This window comes from Bubalus bubalis, chromosome 6 (assembly GCF_019923935.1).
Source record: "Bubalus bubalis isolate 160015118507 breed Murrah chromosome 6, NDDB_SH_1, whole genome shotgun sequence".
NCBI lineage: Eukaryota > Metazoa > Chordata > Mammalia > Artiodactyla > Bovidae > Bubalus > Bubalus bubalis.
In genome coordinates, this window is record NC_059162.1 from 109,277,057 (window position 1) to 109,295,687 (window position 18,631).

The following is an 18,631-nucleotide window of genomic DNA, read 5'->3' on the forward strand; positions in this document are numbered from 1 at the left end:
CCCTGGGTTGGGAAGATCCCCTGGAGGAGGACGTGGCAACATACTCCAATATTTTTGCCTGGAAAATCTCATGGGCAGAGGAGCCTGGCAGGCTACAATCCACGGGGTTGCAAAGAGTTGGGCACATTGAGCATGTATGCACTCCTGGTGGTCCAGTGGTTAAGAATCTACCTTCCAATTCAGGGGACACAGGTTTAACTCCTGGTCTGAGAACTATTAATTAGATCCTACAAGCTACAGAGCAACTGAGCTTTTGTCCACAACTAGAGAGAAGCCTGAGTGCCACAACTAAGACACAATGCAGCCATAAATAAATAAATATTTTTAAATAAAGATTAAATAAATTTCCTAAACAATTAAATAAAATTCCTATTCTAAAGGATTATTCATCATGAGAATGGATTAGGGCTAACTAGAATACAAGTGGAGAAACCAATTAGGAAGTTATACCACCATAGTTAAAATGAGAAGACACAGTGGCTTGATCTTGTCTGTTTTCATTGAGGATGAAAAAACAGTAAGCAGATTCAAAAGATACTTAGGAGATCAAATCTACTGGTCTTGATGATTAGATCAAAGAGGGAGAAAAGGAATCAAGGTTGACCCCTGGGTTTCCGGGATGAGCAGCTGTGTGGATGAACATACAATTACTGTCTCACTACTCCACACTGCTTGTACAAATCTCCCCACATTCATCAGGATGTCCTGAAATCATTCATTACATCCCTGTGTCTTCCACAGACAGCCATCTCCTAGAAGGCAACAGTGAGCTTGTTCTTTGTCTTCCGAGGGCCCTGCAGTGAGCTGGGCATAGAATTGGGAGCAGTAAATGTGTGCAAACATTTCTCAGTTCTTATTTCTCTGTTTCTTACAGGAGACCTCTATCCTTCTGATTGCTCAGGTTAAAAATCTCAGAGGAACGCTGGCTTCCTCTTTCTACCTCACCCACCTTATGGCATCAGTCATAAAGTCTAATATATTCTGTCCCTGTTGAATTGTGGTGTTGGAGAAGACTCTTGAGAGTTCCTTGGACTGTAAGGAAATCAAACCAGTCAATCCTAAAGGAAATCAGTCCTGAATACTCATTGGAAGGCCTGATGCTGAAGCTGAAGTTGCAAGAGACACAAGTTCTCCAACATTCATTGGCCACCTGATGCGAACAGCCGAGACATTAGAAAAGACCCTGATGCTGGGAAAGATTGAAGGCAGGAGGAGAAGCGTATGATAGTGGACGAGATGGTTAGATGGCATCACTGACTCAATGGACATGAGTATAAGCAAGCTCCGGGAGGTGGTGAAGGACAGGGAAACCTGGTGTGCTACAGTCCATTGAGTCACAAAGACTCGGACACAACTGAGCGACTGAACAAAACAGAGAACATCTGGTGAATTTCCTAGTGCCCTGTTTCAGGCCTTCACATGTCTTAGTTAAAAAATATTTATTTATAAAAAAATATATATATATTTATTTATTTGGCTGCTCCAGGTCTTAGTTGTGGCACTTGGGATTTTTTTTTTCTTAGTTGTGGCAGGTGGGATCTAGTTCCCTGACCAGGGATTGGATCCCCTGCATTGGGAGCATGAAGTCTTAGTCACTGGACCATCAGGGAAGTCCAGGCCATTACTTGTCTCACATGCCAAGCCTCTTCAGTCCTGTCTGACTCTTTGCAACCCTATGGACTATAGTCTGCCGGGCTCCTTTGTCCATGGATTCTCCAGGCAAGAATACTGGAGTGGGTTGCCAATTACTGGAATGAGTTGCCATTTCCTATTCTAGGGGATCTTCCCGACCCAGGGATCACACCCATGTCATTTGCATCTCCTGCATTGGCACAGGGGTTCTTTACCACTTGGGGAAGCCCAAGTAGAAATCGATCAGTCATTTCTGACTCTTTGCAATCCCAAGGACTGTAGCCTACCAGGCTCCTCTGTCCATGGAATTCTCTAGGCAAGAATACTGGAATGGGTAGCCATTCCCTTCTCCAGGGAATGTTCCTGACCCAGGGATCAGACCCAGGTCTCCTGCCTTGCAGGCAGATTCTTTACTGTCTAAGCCATCAGGGAAGACTTTACATGGCTTAGCACATGTAAAGTGATTAGAATGGTGTCTGGGCCAGAGTAAAGGGTGTATAAGTGTTGGCTAAGGACTCTTCCCCAGTCTCCCTGCCTCCTGCCTCTTTCCACTCGGGCCTTCCTCCAGAAGGTAGTCAGCGTGCTGTCTCTCAAGGACAACTCTATTCAAGCCATTCCCTAGCTCCAGTGCTCTCAAGACCAAATCCTAAATCCTCAGTTTGCTCTACAAGGGCCCACATGTTCTAATCTGACTATCTTCCCAGCTTCACCTTCAAAAGCATTCCATTGCCACTGGGAAGAAGGGCAAGCTCAGGGCCTTGTACCATCTGGCCTCAATGTCTTCACCAGCCTCTGCTCTTCCATGCAAAATGCTCCAGTCATGTGTGCTCATCTTGCTCATATGCTGGGATTTCTGCCTCCTCCTGCCAGCTTATGCCCTTCCTCCCCAATGGCCCCATCTATCAAAGTCTTATCTTGTCAGTTCAGTGTCCCCTTCCCTCAGGATTACCCCACTTCTACTCTGCATTTATTAGATCCTGCCTTACATTGTGGTTTCTGCACATCTCATTCCTTCATTCCCTGTGAGCAAATGGATTGGCCATCTGTTGCTGTGCCTGCTCAGCATCCTTCCAGTCCTCCTTTTCCAGTAACAGCACTCTGATAATCCTCTGAGATGACTTCAGTCTCCCACTCTGGCTCCAGGGTGAGCAGGTGACTCTGGCTGATGAGCACATTTCATTCCTTTGGCCACAGTGATCAGCAGGTGGCTCAAATCAGGCTAATGGCTGGGGTAGGGGTCATCAGGCTGAGACTTATGCTAGGACACCGGGGAAAGGGCCCTCTCTTCTGGAGTTGCTAAACTACAAGAGTAGCAGAGCCTGGACTTGTTACTAGTCATCTTTGTCATTTTTTGGAGAGAGCCTTCTTGAAAGTGAAACCAATAGAGTTGAAGAGCAGAGCCAAGAGTTGAGAAAGACAGATTCTCAGCTCTTCCAGTTTGAGCTCTTGGATTCAAAAGAACTTGAAATTAACATCACCTCAACTTTTCCATTCATGAGCCAATAAATGAATTTGTTTGAAATGAATATCTATCACAGCTTTTATTTATTTATTTGGTGGCACCAGGTCTTAGTTGCAGCAGGTGAAACCTTTGCTTGCAGCATGCAAACTCTTTAGTAGAAAATCTAGTTCCCCGACCAGGGATCGAACCTGGTCCCTCTGCATTGGCAGCATGGAGTCTTAGCCAGTGGACCACCAGGGAAGTCCCCAGTGTCTGTCACTTCTAATGTTGGAGTCCTGAGTAGCAGACTGAAGCTGACGGGGATATCTGTTGTGTTCAAGAGATTTTCAGAGAAAGAAGGTGGGAAGGGAAATCAGAAGAGATTGGGACCAGTACCAACGTGTGACCCTTTAAGTTTGAAGGTCTACCTGTGGAAAAGAGGAGCAGATATCTTTGCTGTTGCTCAGACCAACCAAACTGCCTTCACCTCCATCTCTGTTTTGCAGGAAAATCAAACCAAACATTCTGACCAAGGTAGCAAGTGTTTATTTTCCTGATGATCATCAGCAAGAGGAAGCTTTTCATGTATGAGCTTAAGCAGGAGATGGTTACTCCTTAGCCAGTTGGCTTGCATCTACCATCAGAGAGTACTCTAGTCCAGTGGTTCCCAAACTGGCTTGCACATTGGAATCACCTTGGAATATTTTAAAAATTCCAACACCCAGACCACGTCTCACACCTAGTAAGTCACAGTCTCTGGGGGTGGGACACAGACATCACTACTTTTAAAGTTTATACAGGTGATTCCAACATGAGACAAGTTGGGGAACTAAAGGCCCCATCTAACTGTTTCCAAGGCTTACACTTCTTATAGAAAGCAGAGATTCTCCACCAAGTTGACATTAGGTCATAATGTCCATGTCTGGGCCACACCTTTCAGAAATTCTGATTCAGTTGGCTTGGGGTAGGACCTCAATACTGGCTGCTATAGACTAAATGTTTTTCACCACTCCAAATTCATATATTGATATCTGATTAACCCTTGATGTGTTGGAATCTTTGGGAGGTGATTAGGCCATAAAGGTGGTGCCCTCATGAATGGGATTAGTGCCCTTACAAAAGGGATCCCAGAGAATTCCTACCCCCACCCACCACTCCCATTCCCCTTTCTCATTCACATGCTCTCCCCCTAAGGAGAAGAAATGTTTTGTGGGATCGATGAGACTGAGAGAAACTTCAACAAGCAATTAAGACTCTGCTCCCCTCCCTTTTCAGACCCTCCTGTTCCTACCCTTCTTGTAGTGAACACATGGCCAGGGTGCCATCAGATTTCTAAAGGCCAATCTGGAGATCCACCTCCCTGACCCCACTTTCAGGGTTGGTCCAAGGATTGGGTAGCTCTGTCTGTCCTGCCCAGACTCTCCCTGGGTGAGGCTTCCTTGGGTGGTCTCCCAAGGTCTAGACATGGGAGGGGAAAGTTTCTGAGCTTAGGTTCAAATAGCAGCAATTAGCAATAAAGCTGCTTTGGCTCTCCATCCTGCTGCCTTGAGTGGCCTGGTCTGAATTTTGGGTTTAGGGTGTATGTGTGTGTCACTCTCACACCCCAGCACTAGCATTTTGTACCAGCTTGAGTTCTGGCTTTCTCATGGACCTGGACTGCATTGTGTCCTGTGACCTCTGTATATTCCCCCAGCACAGAGACTGCCACAGAAGTTCTCAATATATTAAATATGTAAAATAGACTCAGGTCTTAACTGAATTCCTACCCCATTTATGAGATAGTAAAGGATACAAACTATACAAATAGGACATAGTATGATCCCTGCTCTCAAGAGTCTCCAGTGACCAACAGCCTCTGAGGAGCAGGGAAGACTTCCCAAAAGAGGAGGCATTTGATCTTGTTCTTGAAGGATGGAAGGGTGTCATAGGAAAAGTGGGACGGTGTAGAGATATGAAAGATTCATTTTAAGGGATTTCCCTGGCAGTCCAGTGATTAAGATTCCGAGTTCCCAGTGTAGGCAGCATTTATTCCCAATCCCTGGTCGGGGAATCCCCGCTGCAAGGCAGGGCCAAAAAAAGACAGAAAGGATCATTTAAGGGAATATTGAATACTGTTGAAAGGGCTGTCTTGGTTGATAGCCCCACCCCATCCCCCCGCCACATGCACACCTTCCGTGTAAACAGGCTTCCACTTCAGTCCTCCTCAATCCACTGGTCCTTAAGCAGATCAAGGACTGAGACAGACACATAAAGAAGGAACCAGTACCAGACACAGAAGGAAAAGAGGCTCCTATGACAGGTCCTGTGGACAAGTAGGATGTGACACTAACCACCAGTTGCCACTCTATTCCCATCTTGGCCCTGAGCAAGTTCCTCTTGCCACTGGATCATCCCCTTTGGGAATGGCAGTAAATGTAACATCACTGACCCCTCTTAGAGACTGATTTGACAGAAGCAGGTGCCGGCAAAGCCAGTTATTCCCAGGAAAGTCAGAGTCAGGCCTCTGAGGATCACCACAGTCCTGGCTCCTGACTGGGATTCAGACCTTAGAAGCAGCCTCTCCAGTCCCCTCTTGCATCAGAAGCAGGAGCCTAAACCTCAGCGATCTATCTCCCCTAAGCTACTTCAGAAGAGGGGACTTAGTCCTCCTTCCCTGGAACATTTTATTTTATTTCAGAGTGTTTATGCTCAGTCGCTTTAGTTGTGTCCAACTCTTTGCGACCCTATGGACTGTGGCCTGCCAGGTTCCTCTGTCCATGGGATTCTCCAGGCAAGAATAATGGAGTGGGTTGCCATGCTCTCCTACAGGGGATCTTCCTAACCCTTGAATCAAACCTGCATCTCCTGCAGCTCCTACATTGCAGATGGATTCTTTACCACAGAGACTCTGGGAAAGCCCCTTTTTATTTCTAAGACCTGCTTTTTTGAAACAGCTGCTGTTTTATCTTTTGTCTAACTCAGTGGTTCTTAACTGGGTGGGGGGGTGGCGGGGTGTGGATTTTGTTCCCAAGTGAACATTCTTCAGCGATCAAGACAAAGAAATAGAGGAAAACAACAGAATGGGAAAGACTAGGGATCTCTTCAAGAAAATCAGAGATACCAAAGGAACATTTCATGCAAAGATGGGCTCGATAAAGGACAGAAATGGTATGGACCTAACAGAAGCAGAAGATATTAAGAAGAGATGGCAAGAATACACGGAAGAACTGTACAAAAAAGATCTTCACGACCCAGATAATCACGATGGTGTGATCACTGACCTAGAGCCAGACATCCTGGAATGTGAAGTCAAGTAGGCCTTAGAAAGCATCACTACGAACAAAGCTAGTGGAGGTGATGGAATTCCAGTTGAGCTATTCCAAATCCTGAAAGATGATGCTGTGAAAGTGCTGCACTCAATATGCCAGCAAATTTGGAAAACTCAGCAGTGGCCACAGGACTGGAAAACGTCAGTTTTCATTCCAATCCCAAAGAAAGGCAATGCCAAAGAATGCTCAAACTACTGCACAATTGCACTCATCTCACACGCTAGTAAAGTAATGCTCAAAATTCTCCAAGCCAGGCGTCAGCAATACGTGAACCGTGAACTTCCTGATGTTCAAGCTGGTTTTAGAAAAGGCAGAGGAACCAGAGATCAAATTGCCAACGATCCACTGGATCATGGAAAAAGCAAGAGAGTTCCAGAAAAACATCTGTTTCTGCTTTATTGACTATGCCAAAGCCTTTGACTGTGTGGATCACAATAAACTGTGGAAAATTCTGAAAGAGATGGGAATACCAGGCCACCTGATCTGCCTCTTGAGAAATTTGTATGCAGGTCAGGAAGCAACAGTTAGAACTGGACATGGAACAACAGACTGGTTCCAAATAGGAAAAGGAGTACGTCAAGGCTGTATATTGTCACCTTGTTTATTTAACTTATATGTAGAGTACATCATGAGAAACATTGGACTGGAAGAAACACAAGCTGGAATCAAGATTGCCAGGAGAAATACCAATAACCTCAGATATGCAGATGACACCACCCTTATGGCAGAAAGTGAAGAGGAACTCAAAAGCCTCTTGATGAAAGTGAAAGTGGAGAGTGAAAAAGTTGGCTTAAAGCTCAACATTCAGAAAATGAAGATCATGGCATCTGGTCCCATCACTTCATGGTAAATGATGGGGAAACAGTGGAAACAGTGTCAGACTTTATTTTTCTGGGCTCCAAACTCACTGTAGATGGTGATTGCAGCCATGAAATTAAAAGACGCTTACTCCTTGGGAGGAAAATTATGACCAACCTAGTTAGCATATTCAAAAGCAGAGACATTACTTTGCCAACAAAGGTTCATCTAGTCAAGGCTATGGTTTTTCCTGTGGTCATGTATGGATGTCAGAGTTGGACTGTAAAGAAGGCTGAGCACCAAAGAATTGATGCTTTTGAACTGTGGTGTTGGAGAAGACTCTTGAGAGTCCCTTGGACTGCAAGGAGATCCAACCAGTCCATTCTGAAGGAGATCAGCCCTGGGATTTCTTTGGAAGGAATGATGCTAAAGCTGAAACTCCAGTACTTTGGCCACCTCATGCGAAGAGTTGACTCATTGGAAAAGACTCTGATGCTGGGAGGGATTGGGGGCAGGAGGAGAAGAGGACGACAGAGGATGACATGGCTGGATGGCATCACTGACTCGATGGACGTGAGTCTGAGTGAACTCTGGGGGTTGGTGATGGACAGGGAGGCCTGGCGTGCTGCGATTCATGGGGTCTCAAAGAGTAGGAAACGACTGAGCGACTGATCTGATCTGATCTGATCTGAATGCACAAGACAGCCCCTGAAAACAAGGTAATTCTTGATATTTCTGCCCAGAATATCAATAGTGTTGAAGCTGAGAAAATCTTCATCTCACTTAGGGAGAAAAAGTTCAGTAAAAGTAGCTTAAAATAGCCCCTGCTCTGGTCAACAATAACTAACACAAGGGTGTTGCCTTGCAATTCATCAGTAAATTCGTGCTTGGGGAATTTCCTGGCGGTCCAGAGGTTCACTGCCAAGGGCTGAGGTTCAACACCTGGTGGGGGAACTAAGATCTCTCAAGCCAAGGAGCAGCTAGAAATAATAAACACATTTGTGCTTGCTCTCCTCTCCCTGGCTCCTGTATGGGAATGGGTGATGGTTGTTTTGCGCAGGATGCTGTGGAAGGAGATAGGGGTTAGGTGGGGATAAGAGATGGGGTCACACACTGCAGAGTACAGGCTTTCGATCTAAGTTCATATTCCAGCCCTGACTACTTCCTCAGCTGTGTTCTTTCAGGCAAGTGACTTTCCCTCTCTGGGCCTCAGTTTTCTCATCTGTAAAATAGGACAACTCTTACCTTACAAGGGCTTTCCTGGTGACTCAGCTGGTAAAGAATCTACCTGCAATGAGGGAGACCTCGGATCATTTCCTGGGTTGGGAAGATCCCCTGGAGAAGGGAAAGGGTATCCACTCCAATATTCTGGCCTGGGGAATTCCATGGACTGTATAGTCCATGGGGTCGCAAAGAGTCAGACACAACTGAGTGACTTTCACTTCACTTACCTTACCTTACAAGGTCCAGGAAGTTGGCTGTTGCTATGACTTCATCCTGAGGTGGTAGAGAACCATTAGAAGAAGTCTTGTGAACCTGGGGGGAGGAAAATCAGCTCTGAGTGGTCGGTGGGGCAGCCAGGAAGGGAGATGATTTACTCCCAACGTGGTTTAATTCCCTCCAGGCAGGTCCAGAAGTCTCAGTCTATCTATAATCTCTCTTTTCAGGGCCTATAGTCTTCCTTTTGTTTAGTTCAGTACCTTATGGGTTTGTCCCCACCGTGGTGCTCAGATTAGGCAGCAGAAAAACACTGAAGTCAACAATTTGCGTTTTGGTCTCCTTTAAGTCCATGAGGTCTTAAAGAGTTGGACCGATTTAGCTATTGAACGACAGAGTAACTCCTCGCTGTGGTTAAGTTTCCTCCTCTCTGGCTGGGGGTGGGACTGAGGCTGTCAAAGGTTGCCAGGCATCAAAAGACATCCCCCAGCCAGAACTTTTGTTTACGAGGCAAGACTCTAGCAGACAGGAAGCTGGGTTATTCCAGAGCATGGGGCTCCCAGGCTCCAGACTGGAGACGGGAGGAAATGGGCCCTTTAGAAAAGGTTTGAAGGTTTTCCCAAGCCTGAGAAAGTGGAGCAGGGCTCTGGGTGTCTTGGCTGTGACTGTTGTCTTTTCTTCAGTAATAGGGACTTTGCATCACTCCCACCCTGATCTCCCAGGACCTCTGATTGGCCTGCAGAGCTTCTATTTGCTGGGGAGGGGATGTACTAGGAGTGCTGACTTGGAAGTCACAGCAAAAGATCACAGTGGCTAAGCCAAGCAGGTCCATGAAGATAAACTGAAGTTGATTGCAGATCAAACAGTCCTGCCCTGAATGTTCTAGACTGGATAAACACAGGAATTAAATGCTGTGCTTCAGGGGGGTGGCGGCATTATAAATAAATTAAATTCTGTAAACTTACAATTAAATGCCATGTATTCGAAAGTAATAGCATTCAAAGCTTGTCACTGCCTAATTATTTTACTACATTTTGCTATTGCACATGCTCTTGGAGTTATTCCCTTCTACGTGGTGGAAATGCTAAATAATGGTGCACCGCTGCCGGCTTCTTCCCAGTAACTCCTTCAGTGATGTCAGGTTGGCAGCTAGAAGTCAGCTGTGGTGGAAGTATTAACACCACGGAAATGGGCAGATGCTACAAATTTCTCCTTAAGACCACAACCCCACCAACCCCAACCTTTCCCTAAAGCCATTTGAAATCATTTTACCAGCACAACACTGGGCAGAGGACTCCCCAGACATGACCATGAATGAATTTCCCACCAGCTTGGTGGGCAGGGGGTTTGGAGCAGATAATGTGATTTAGAGAAATAAATAAATATACATGTCTGACATCTGAGTATTGTGGGTAAAATGAATACTTGCTGCAAATATCTAGTCCCTAGGACTTTCCTGGTGGTCCAGCGGCTAACACTGCGCTCTCACTGCAGGGGGCCCAGGTTCAATCCCTGGTCTAGGAACTAGATCCCACAGGCTGAACTAAGAGTTTGAGTGCTGCAGTGAAGATCGAAGATCCTGCATGCTGCAACTAAGACCCAGCGCAGCCAAATAAATTAAAACAAACAGAACCAAACCCCAAATACCTAGTCCTGACATACTTGGGGACCCATCCTTCCCTCCTCCTTTTGAGACAAGAGTGTATGCCCGCTCACAAAGTACCCCCTAGGGCACCCCAGAACACCCTGTGGTGCCTTCTGAATGGAAGAAGACCAGAAACGCCACGAGGGTGGGGACCGTGTTCACCGCTGCTTCAGCAGATCTTATCTTTAGACCCCGTCTCAGTCTCGGCAACTCTCCCGTATCCCTGGCTTTGAAGCTAAGCAGGGCACAGTGGAGGTGCACAAGGGCTGGTTCTAGATGGGAGAACTAGAATGAGCCAGGAACCAGGAACTGCCTCTCAAGCACACGATCTACTTGGGAGCAGGGAAGCTCGTCGGGGCAGTTCCTCCCCAGGGGACGTTTGGCAATGTCCAGGGACATTTTTGGCTGTCACACTTGCAGGGGAAGGGTGCTCCTGGCATTTGGTGGGCAGAGGCTAGGGATGCTGCTAAACATCCTACAACACACGGGACAGCCACCCCCCCAGTCCCGCATCAGAGAATGTCCTGCCTCAAACACCAGCAGCGCTGAGCCTGAGAAACTCTGGGAGGGGACACAGTCGGGGAGAAACTCAGACAGGCAGGGTCTAGGAAGAGACAGAGGAAAGGCTCGCTGGCCTGGCAGCCACTGACCCCTCCCTCCCCCGCAGCACCCGCTGCTGTGGGTGGCCGTTCAGTCTCTCATTCTGTACCCCGTCCTGTTTCTCTAGTCTCTCTCTAGTGATGTCCCTGTTTATCTCCGTTTGTCTCTTGGTCTCCTTTTCTCACTCTCAGCCATGCCATCTGCTCTGGCTGGATCTTGTATTCTGAGTCATGAGACAAGCCTTTGGCATCAGTGCTCCCTCAGCCCACACTCATCACTCCAGTTGCCATGACCTGGGAGCTGGGCCAGGAGGTCAGGGAACCAGAGGCTATAAAGACAGAGGGTCTAAAGGGTATCGCTTTTCCCACCACCTATCTTGTCTTTGCCCCCAGGACCCTACTGCCTGCCTCCCTGAGGCCTGGAGCTCCAACCTGCTGTCACCCCACCCCCCGGAGCCTGTCCAAGTCGCCTTGCCCAACCTACGGATCCCTTCCTCCCCACCCCACTCTCAGCTCCTTAAATTTCCCCTCTAGCCTAGTCCAGCAGCTGTTACAAAACAACGGGGAACTAGGCAACCCCTCCCACTGGGGGCAGTAAGTGACACCAGGCTCAGGACAGCCCCCGAGCCCAGTAACTTCTGCCAAGTTACTGGTGGCCTCTGCCCTGGTCCTGGTTTCCAGTTCCCAGGTCCCAGAGTTCAGAGCCAGGATATGGTGCCCGGTGCTTGGAGCCCCTGCTCAACATCCAGGCTCAATTGCCAGGACCCAGGGCCTGGTGCCAGGACTTTGAGCCCTGCCCCTCTCACTCCCCTCCCCCAGCAGACCCTGGGGGCCTAGGCTGCCGTGTCCTGGCCAGCAGGGCCCAGGGTGGGTACTACATAGGACATGGACACAGCAGAAAACTCTATGACAATTTTTAAAATAAACTGGAGTGACTTTTAAAGGAAGAAGTATTCAAATGAAGACTTAAAAGGACTAGCAGTCTGGACAGAGGGAAGAGAAAGACCAGGGTATAGATCTGCCGGGCTTCCCAAGTGGGGCAGGCGGTAAAGAACCTGCCTGCCAAGGCAGGAGACTTAAGAGACGCGAGTGTGATCCTGGGTCAGGAAGATCCCCTGGAGGAGGGCATGGCAACCCACTCCAGTGTTCTTGCCTGGAGAATCCCATGGACAGAGGAGCCTGGTGGGCTAGGGTCCATAGGGTCGTAGAGAGTCGGACATGACCAAAGCAACTTAGCACGCACGCATTAGGGTTGCCACATAAAATAGCGGATGCCCAGGTAAATTTGAATTTAGGTAACAACAAAAAAAGACTTTTTAAATATAAGAATGTTCTATGTCATATTTGAATACACTTCTAAAAAATTATTCCTTGTTTACCTGAAATTCTTACTTTAACAGGGGTCCTGTATTTTGATTTCTTAAATCCAGTAGCCCCACAGGAAAACAAACCTCCCCCTCCAGCCCTTACCCAGCTTATCTACCAGCTGCTTCAGGTGGAGAAACAGGGAGTGTTCCTATCTGCTCACATTTGGGTAGAGGGAATTTAGGGGATTTTATTTTTTTTAATTATTCTTACTTTTATACATCTTCTCATTTTCTTTAGAGTCAGCATTAGTTTAGAATACAAAAAAAAAATCAAATGTTATAGACACTATGTACTGCATAGATTATCTCAATATACCCCTTTCATCCATTCTTTTTTAATTTTCCAGTGGCTGCATGCAGGATTTTTGTTGCTGTGTGAGAGCTCAGTAGCTGTGGCATGAGGGCTCAGTTGCCCTTAGATGAGTGGGATTTTAGTTCCCTAACCAGGGCTAGAACTCTCATCTGCTGCATTGGAAGGCAGATTCTTAACCACTGGACCACCAGGGAAGTTCCTCATCCACTTTTTAATATTGAATTTAATTAATTTATTTGGTTGCGCTGGGTCTCAGTTGTGGCATGCAAGACCTAGTTCCCTGACCAGGGATCAAACCCAGACCCCCTGGATTGGGAGCACAAAGTCTTAGCCACTGGAACACCAGGGAAATCCATTCATCTGCTCTTTAAGATCATCTTTGGTGGACTTTCCCACAGTGTGGCCAAAATAAATACACAAATAAGATGATTTTTTGACCAAGTGATATAGGCACCTGCTTGAAAATTCCACAGGGACAGCAGAACACGCAGCACGATGTCCCCTCTGCCCTGCCCCTCGGCCACCCACTTTCCTTCCCCACTTCCCTGTGTGTCCTTCCAGAGACATCTCAGAGCCACAGCCTCGTAACTATCCTCCTGCTCACACTGTCTTCCTGGCCCACCTAGCTTCCAGTTCTGCCCAGCTGGTGTTTCACCTCCAATCATGTTACCTTCTGACTTAACTGATTAATTATTTTTGACTGAGCTTTGTTATGTTGACCGAAGGTCGTTGTTGCTGCAAGCAGGCTTTCTCTAGCTGCAGAGACGCAGGGGCTCCTCTTTACTGTGCTGTGCAGGCTTCTCGTTGCGGTGGCTTCTTTTGTTGTGGGGCACGGGCTCTAGGCATGCGGGCTCAGTAGTTGTGGCTCAGGAGTTTAATTGCCCCAGCCTGTGGAATCTTCTTGGACCAGGGATTGAACTGTTTTCCCCGGCATTACAAGGCGGATGCTGAAGCACTGAACCACCAGGGAAGTCCCTTACCTCCCAACTTAAAGCCCTGCAGTGGTTTCAGAGAACAAACTTCCCAGCTAATCAGGATCCAGGGTACTTGCTGCCTGATTCTTGCCCAGGTTCTGGGACACGTGGCAAGTGTCCCTGCTGGTCTGACACTCAATCACAGAAACACGACCCTCCTAGTAGTCCCCCTCACTCCCCCAGCTGGCCTGGGGTCCACCCTCTTGGTCATGTTTCCCTGTCAGACACTTACTGCACACAGATGGCATCTGTGGGGTGCCAGGCACTGTGGGCTACAAAGGACACAGTAGGTAGGCAACCAGACTGGAAGGTCCCTGCTCTTGTGACTCAGGTTCTGGCAGAGGAACATTTAATAGACAAATTGTTACGATAAAGCATCTGTTGTGTGAGGGTAGGTCCAGAGCTCTGGGGTCAAAGAAAGCCTCCTGGAAGATGACACATTTAAGAATTGAACAGTCATCAGCCAACTACGGAGGGGCGGGGAGGAGGGCAGGCAGGGGACAGTGTCCCAGCTCCGTGCACAGTTCATACAAAGGCCCTGAGACATCGAGAGGAGCCACAAATCCAGGGTTGGGGGTACACAGAGAAGAGAAGAAGGGTGTGAGAGCTGTCGGGTGAGCACCACTCAGGAAGCCGCTCCACGGAGCAGGGAGAATCTTAGTTCCCGGACTAGGGGTCGAACCCTCGCCCTCTACAGTGGAAGTGCAGAGTCTTAACCATGGATCATCAGGGAAGTCGCACGGCTGTTCTGGAGAAACTAGATTAGAGGAGACTGTGCTGCTCTTTCTAGGATGGCAGAAATGACAGCAGCCTGGACAGGGGTCGGAGCACTGGGGAGGGAGTAGGAGGCATTGCAGAGGTGAGGCGGCAGGAGTGACTTCCCAAGCACCTGGCTTGAGACACTGGTGGGTCCTGTGATGTTCTCTGGTTCTAAGTCCAGATTTGGACTTGAATTGGAGGTGCCCAAAAGATGTCCAAGTCAAGATGTCTGGCAGACACATATGTAGGTTATCAACCTCAGGATAAAGGTCTGGACTGCAGATTCTTCTTTGGGAGTCATCAGCATAAAGTTAACAATAAAAATGTTATCTAGTTCTCATCAAGTGTTAGACACTTTTCTAAGTTTTTTTCTTCTTTTTTGGCTGTGCCATGCAGCTTGTGGGATCTTAGCTCCCCAACCAGGGACTGAACCAAGGCCCACAGCAGTGAAGGTGAAGAGTCCTAACCATTGGACTGCCAGGAAATTCCCCCTAAGTCCTTCTATACATGAATGTATTGATTCCTTACGACAACCCTGTGAGGTATGTGCCTTTACTCTTGCCATTTCACGGGTGAAGGGGGAAAAGTTCAGTACTGTCACCAAGATTACACAGCCCCTGAGTGACAGAGCCAGGCTGGAACTCCAGAGGTCCAGCTCCAGCATCTATGCTCTCAACTGGACCGTGCAACCTCTCACCTACACAGTGGTCTAAGCCCCAGAAGAGGATGAGAACAACTTTAGAACTGTGAGAAGGCCAGACAGTCAACCTTCAGGAATACTAGCACCCAAAGTCTAGGGTCTGAATCTTACTTTTAGGGTAAGTTGTCTCTGAAATTCTACTGTTTTAATTTTTAAAAATTGATTACCCTACAAAAACCAACTTGAAATGAATCACAGACCTAAATATAAAAGCTAAAACTATAAAATCTTACAAGAGAACATAGAGCTTGCAAAGCTTTATAATAGTGAATTTGGCAGTGATTGCTTGTATATGACATCAAAAGAAAGGGCAACAAAAGAAAAACGTAGATAAACTGGGCTTCATCAAAATTAGACACTTTTGTGCATCAGACACTATCAGCAGACTAAAAAGGCAACCTATTGAATGGGCGAGAACAGCTGTAAATCACATATCTGAAAAGTAATCTATATCCACACTATATAAAGAACTCCTAAAACTCAACAACAGTAAACAAACAACCCAATTAATAAGTGGGCAAAAGACTTGAATAGATATTTTTCCAAAGAAGATATACAAATGGCCCATAAGCACATAAAAATGATGCTTAATATCACTAATCATTGTTGTTTAGTTGCTTAATCATGTCTGACTCTTTTGCAACCCCGTGGATAGCAACCTGTCAGGCTCCTCTGTCCGTGGGATTTTCCATGCCAAAATACTGGAATCCCGACCCAGGGATCAAACCTGCGTCTCTTATGTATCCTGCATGGCAGGCGGGTGCCGTCTATGGGGTCGCACAGAGTCGGACACGACTGAAGTGACTTAGCAGCAGCAGCAGCAGCACCACCTGGAAAGATCAAAGAAATTAGACCAATAAATTTTTTTTTCTGGAAGAAGCATTTTTTAACTGATGTTGTTTAAAATAAACGGTGATCTTAAAAAGCAGGCCGGTTTTTAGTTATTCTTATTTTTATTCTTTAATTCTCCACCTTTATTACTCACACCAGGGGCAGACCCCAACCATCATTCTACCCTTGCTGGCCATTGCCATCAACGCTAGGATCCAATTCCACCCAGCCACTGTGGACCCAAGCTGAATGCTTGGGGCTGTCCTTTGGAGGCATAAAGTTCTCAATCCTTAATTTAAAAAAGCTGCTCAGGGACTTCTCTGGTGGTCCAGTGGTTAAATATCTGCCTTCCAGTGTAGGGGACGCCTCGCGGGCAACTCCCGCCCACCACAACAAAGACACAGAGCAGCCAAAACGAAAAATAAATAAAATCTTTTTTTTTTTTTAAAGGAGATTCTCAAGCCCTGAGTAGCTGGCCCTGAGATCTGGATCAAATATTTCTCCTTTGTATTTCCATCCATTCTGTGCCTGGTCTTTCCAGAGCGCCCTGACAGTACTAACCTGGCCCCATGCATCACCATATTCTGGCCACGTGAAAGTGAAGTTGCTCTGTCATGTCTGACTCTTTGTGACCCCATGGACTGCAGCCTACCAGGTTCCTCCATCCATGGGATTTTCCAGGCAAGAGTACTGGAGTGGGTTGCCATTTCCTCCTCCAGGAGATCTTCCCCACTCAGGGATTGAACCCAGGTCTCCCACGTTGTAGGCAGATGCTTTATCGTCTGAGGCACCAGGGAAGTCCAATGGGAGTATGTCTAATGTGGCTGTCCCAAAATGGAGTGGTTTACGGAAGGGGTTGGTAGCACACAGGAGGTGTTGTTGAGCGGCCACTGGATGTCAAGGCACCTCAAGTTAGGGAGAGGGGTTCTTAAAACTAACAAAACTCTTTTAAAATCTCTATGTGTTAGCCAAGGAAAGCCTCACCCAGATCACTAACCCTAATTTGCAGGCAAGGAAATCGGAGCACATAGAGGTCAGGGGAACAGCGCACAGTTGTAGAGTGAGTCACTGGCCAGGACTGGACACACACTTCCTGACCTCTCGACCAGGACGCCGGCCATAGCCCTGCCTCTGGCCCCGGCAGCTCCAAGCTGACCTAGCGCGCCAATGTGCTGATGTCACCACGAGGGGGAGCCAGATGCCCGTTCATGGAGTAGCCGGGCCCAGGCTGCGGGGTGGAGGGACTGCTCCTCTGAGAGCCTCATCCGCACAGCCGCGCGTGGAGCTGGTGAAGAAAGCGGACGAAGAGTTCGGCGCTTATAAGAGGGCCGAAGCTCTGGAGCAGTGGCTGGGAGGGAGGGAGGACGAGGGAAGGGCATTTGTTGCCTCCTCTGGTCCTGCTTGGTCTGGCTCTGTTGGGAAAGGAGCAGAGCTGGAGAAAGGAAGGGCTTTCCTGAGCACAGGCTTTCTGCCCCCGCCTCCGCTCGGCTCGGTCTTGCTTAAGAGCAGACCGGACATTCCTAAAGCTCCGGCAGGAAAACCGGGAAATAGACGGGGAGGCCGGCGTCTCTGCAGCCGGCCAGTCCTTGCAAAGCAACGCTCTCCCCCGCGCCCCACCCCCAGGCCCCAGGCGCCTGGACCCTGCACCCTCCTAGAACTGCCCTCCTGACCTGCTGGCCCCTTCCTCCCAGCCTATGGGATCAGACTCATTCCCTGAGCTCCAGTCCCTGCAAGAAATTGTTATCCACCACCGACCCCAGGTGGAACTCAATCTGTCCGCCTAAACCTGGCTGTCTTCCAGAGTTCCTTTCCTCAGTTAATGGTACCAACACCCATATGGTTATTTGACTCAGAACACTTAGCAGTCATCCTTGACACTTTTCTTTTGCGTCCCCCATTTTTCACTCCTCCTCTCTACCTCTGGGTTTCCCCCCACTCACTGCACCAAGTGGCCATCGCATCTCACCAGAATTGTTGTTCGTGTCTGCACTCCCTATTGTCACTCCTCTCCCCTCTCAATCCCTCCCCCAGGTGGTAGCTCTGATAATTTTTTATTTTTGGCAGCGAGTCTTGCAGGGATCTTAGTTCATCTCCAGCCAGGAATGGAACCTATGCCTCCTGCAGGGGATGTGTGGAGTCTTAACCACTGGACGGCCAAGGAAGTCCCATCTGATAAACCTTTTAAATCCTCATTCTGATCCTGTCACCTACCTGCTGAAATCTCTCAACAGCTTCCGGTGGCTCTTGCAATAAAGACCAAACTCTTATTAGCATGGCCCATAAAGTCCTGCAAGGTCCGGTCCTTCCTCCCTCTCTGGTCCCATCCTCCTCCTTATTCTCTCTGTTTCAAATGCACTGGCCAAGGTCATCACAGGCCCTTTGCACCTGCTGTTTTCTCTGCCTGGAACGAATCCCACCCTTCTGTCCTGTTAACTCCTACTCTCTCAGACCTCTACTCCAGCATTGCTTTCTCAAGGACGTCCCCCTTGGCCTCTGTGATCAGAGCAGGTCCCTCATTACTCACTCTCCTAGCCCCACATGCTTCCCCTTCACATATCTGTCATAGTTGTAACTGTCCGTTTGGTACTATTATTTAATTAATGTCCATTTCCTTCCACTAGACTAAGCTCCATGAGCATAAGGACCATGTCAGTTTCTGTGTGCTTGAAAATCTCCAGCACCTCTGTGCCTGGCACATAGTAGGTGTTCAGTGTTTCTTGAATAAATAAGTAAATTCATGTGGCCCACTTCTTTCCAAGAGTTTCCCAGGTGGCTCAGTGGTAAAGAATCTGCCTACAATATAGGAGGTGCAGGTTTGAGCCCAGGG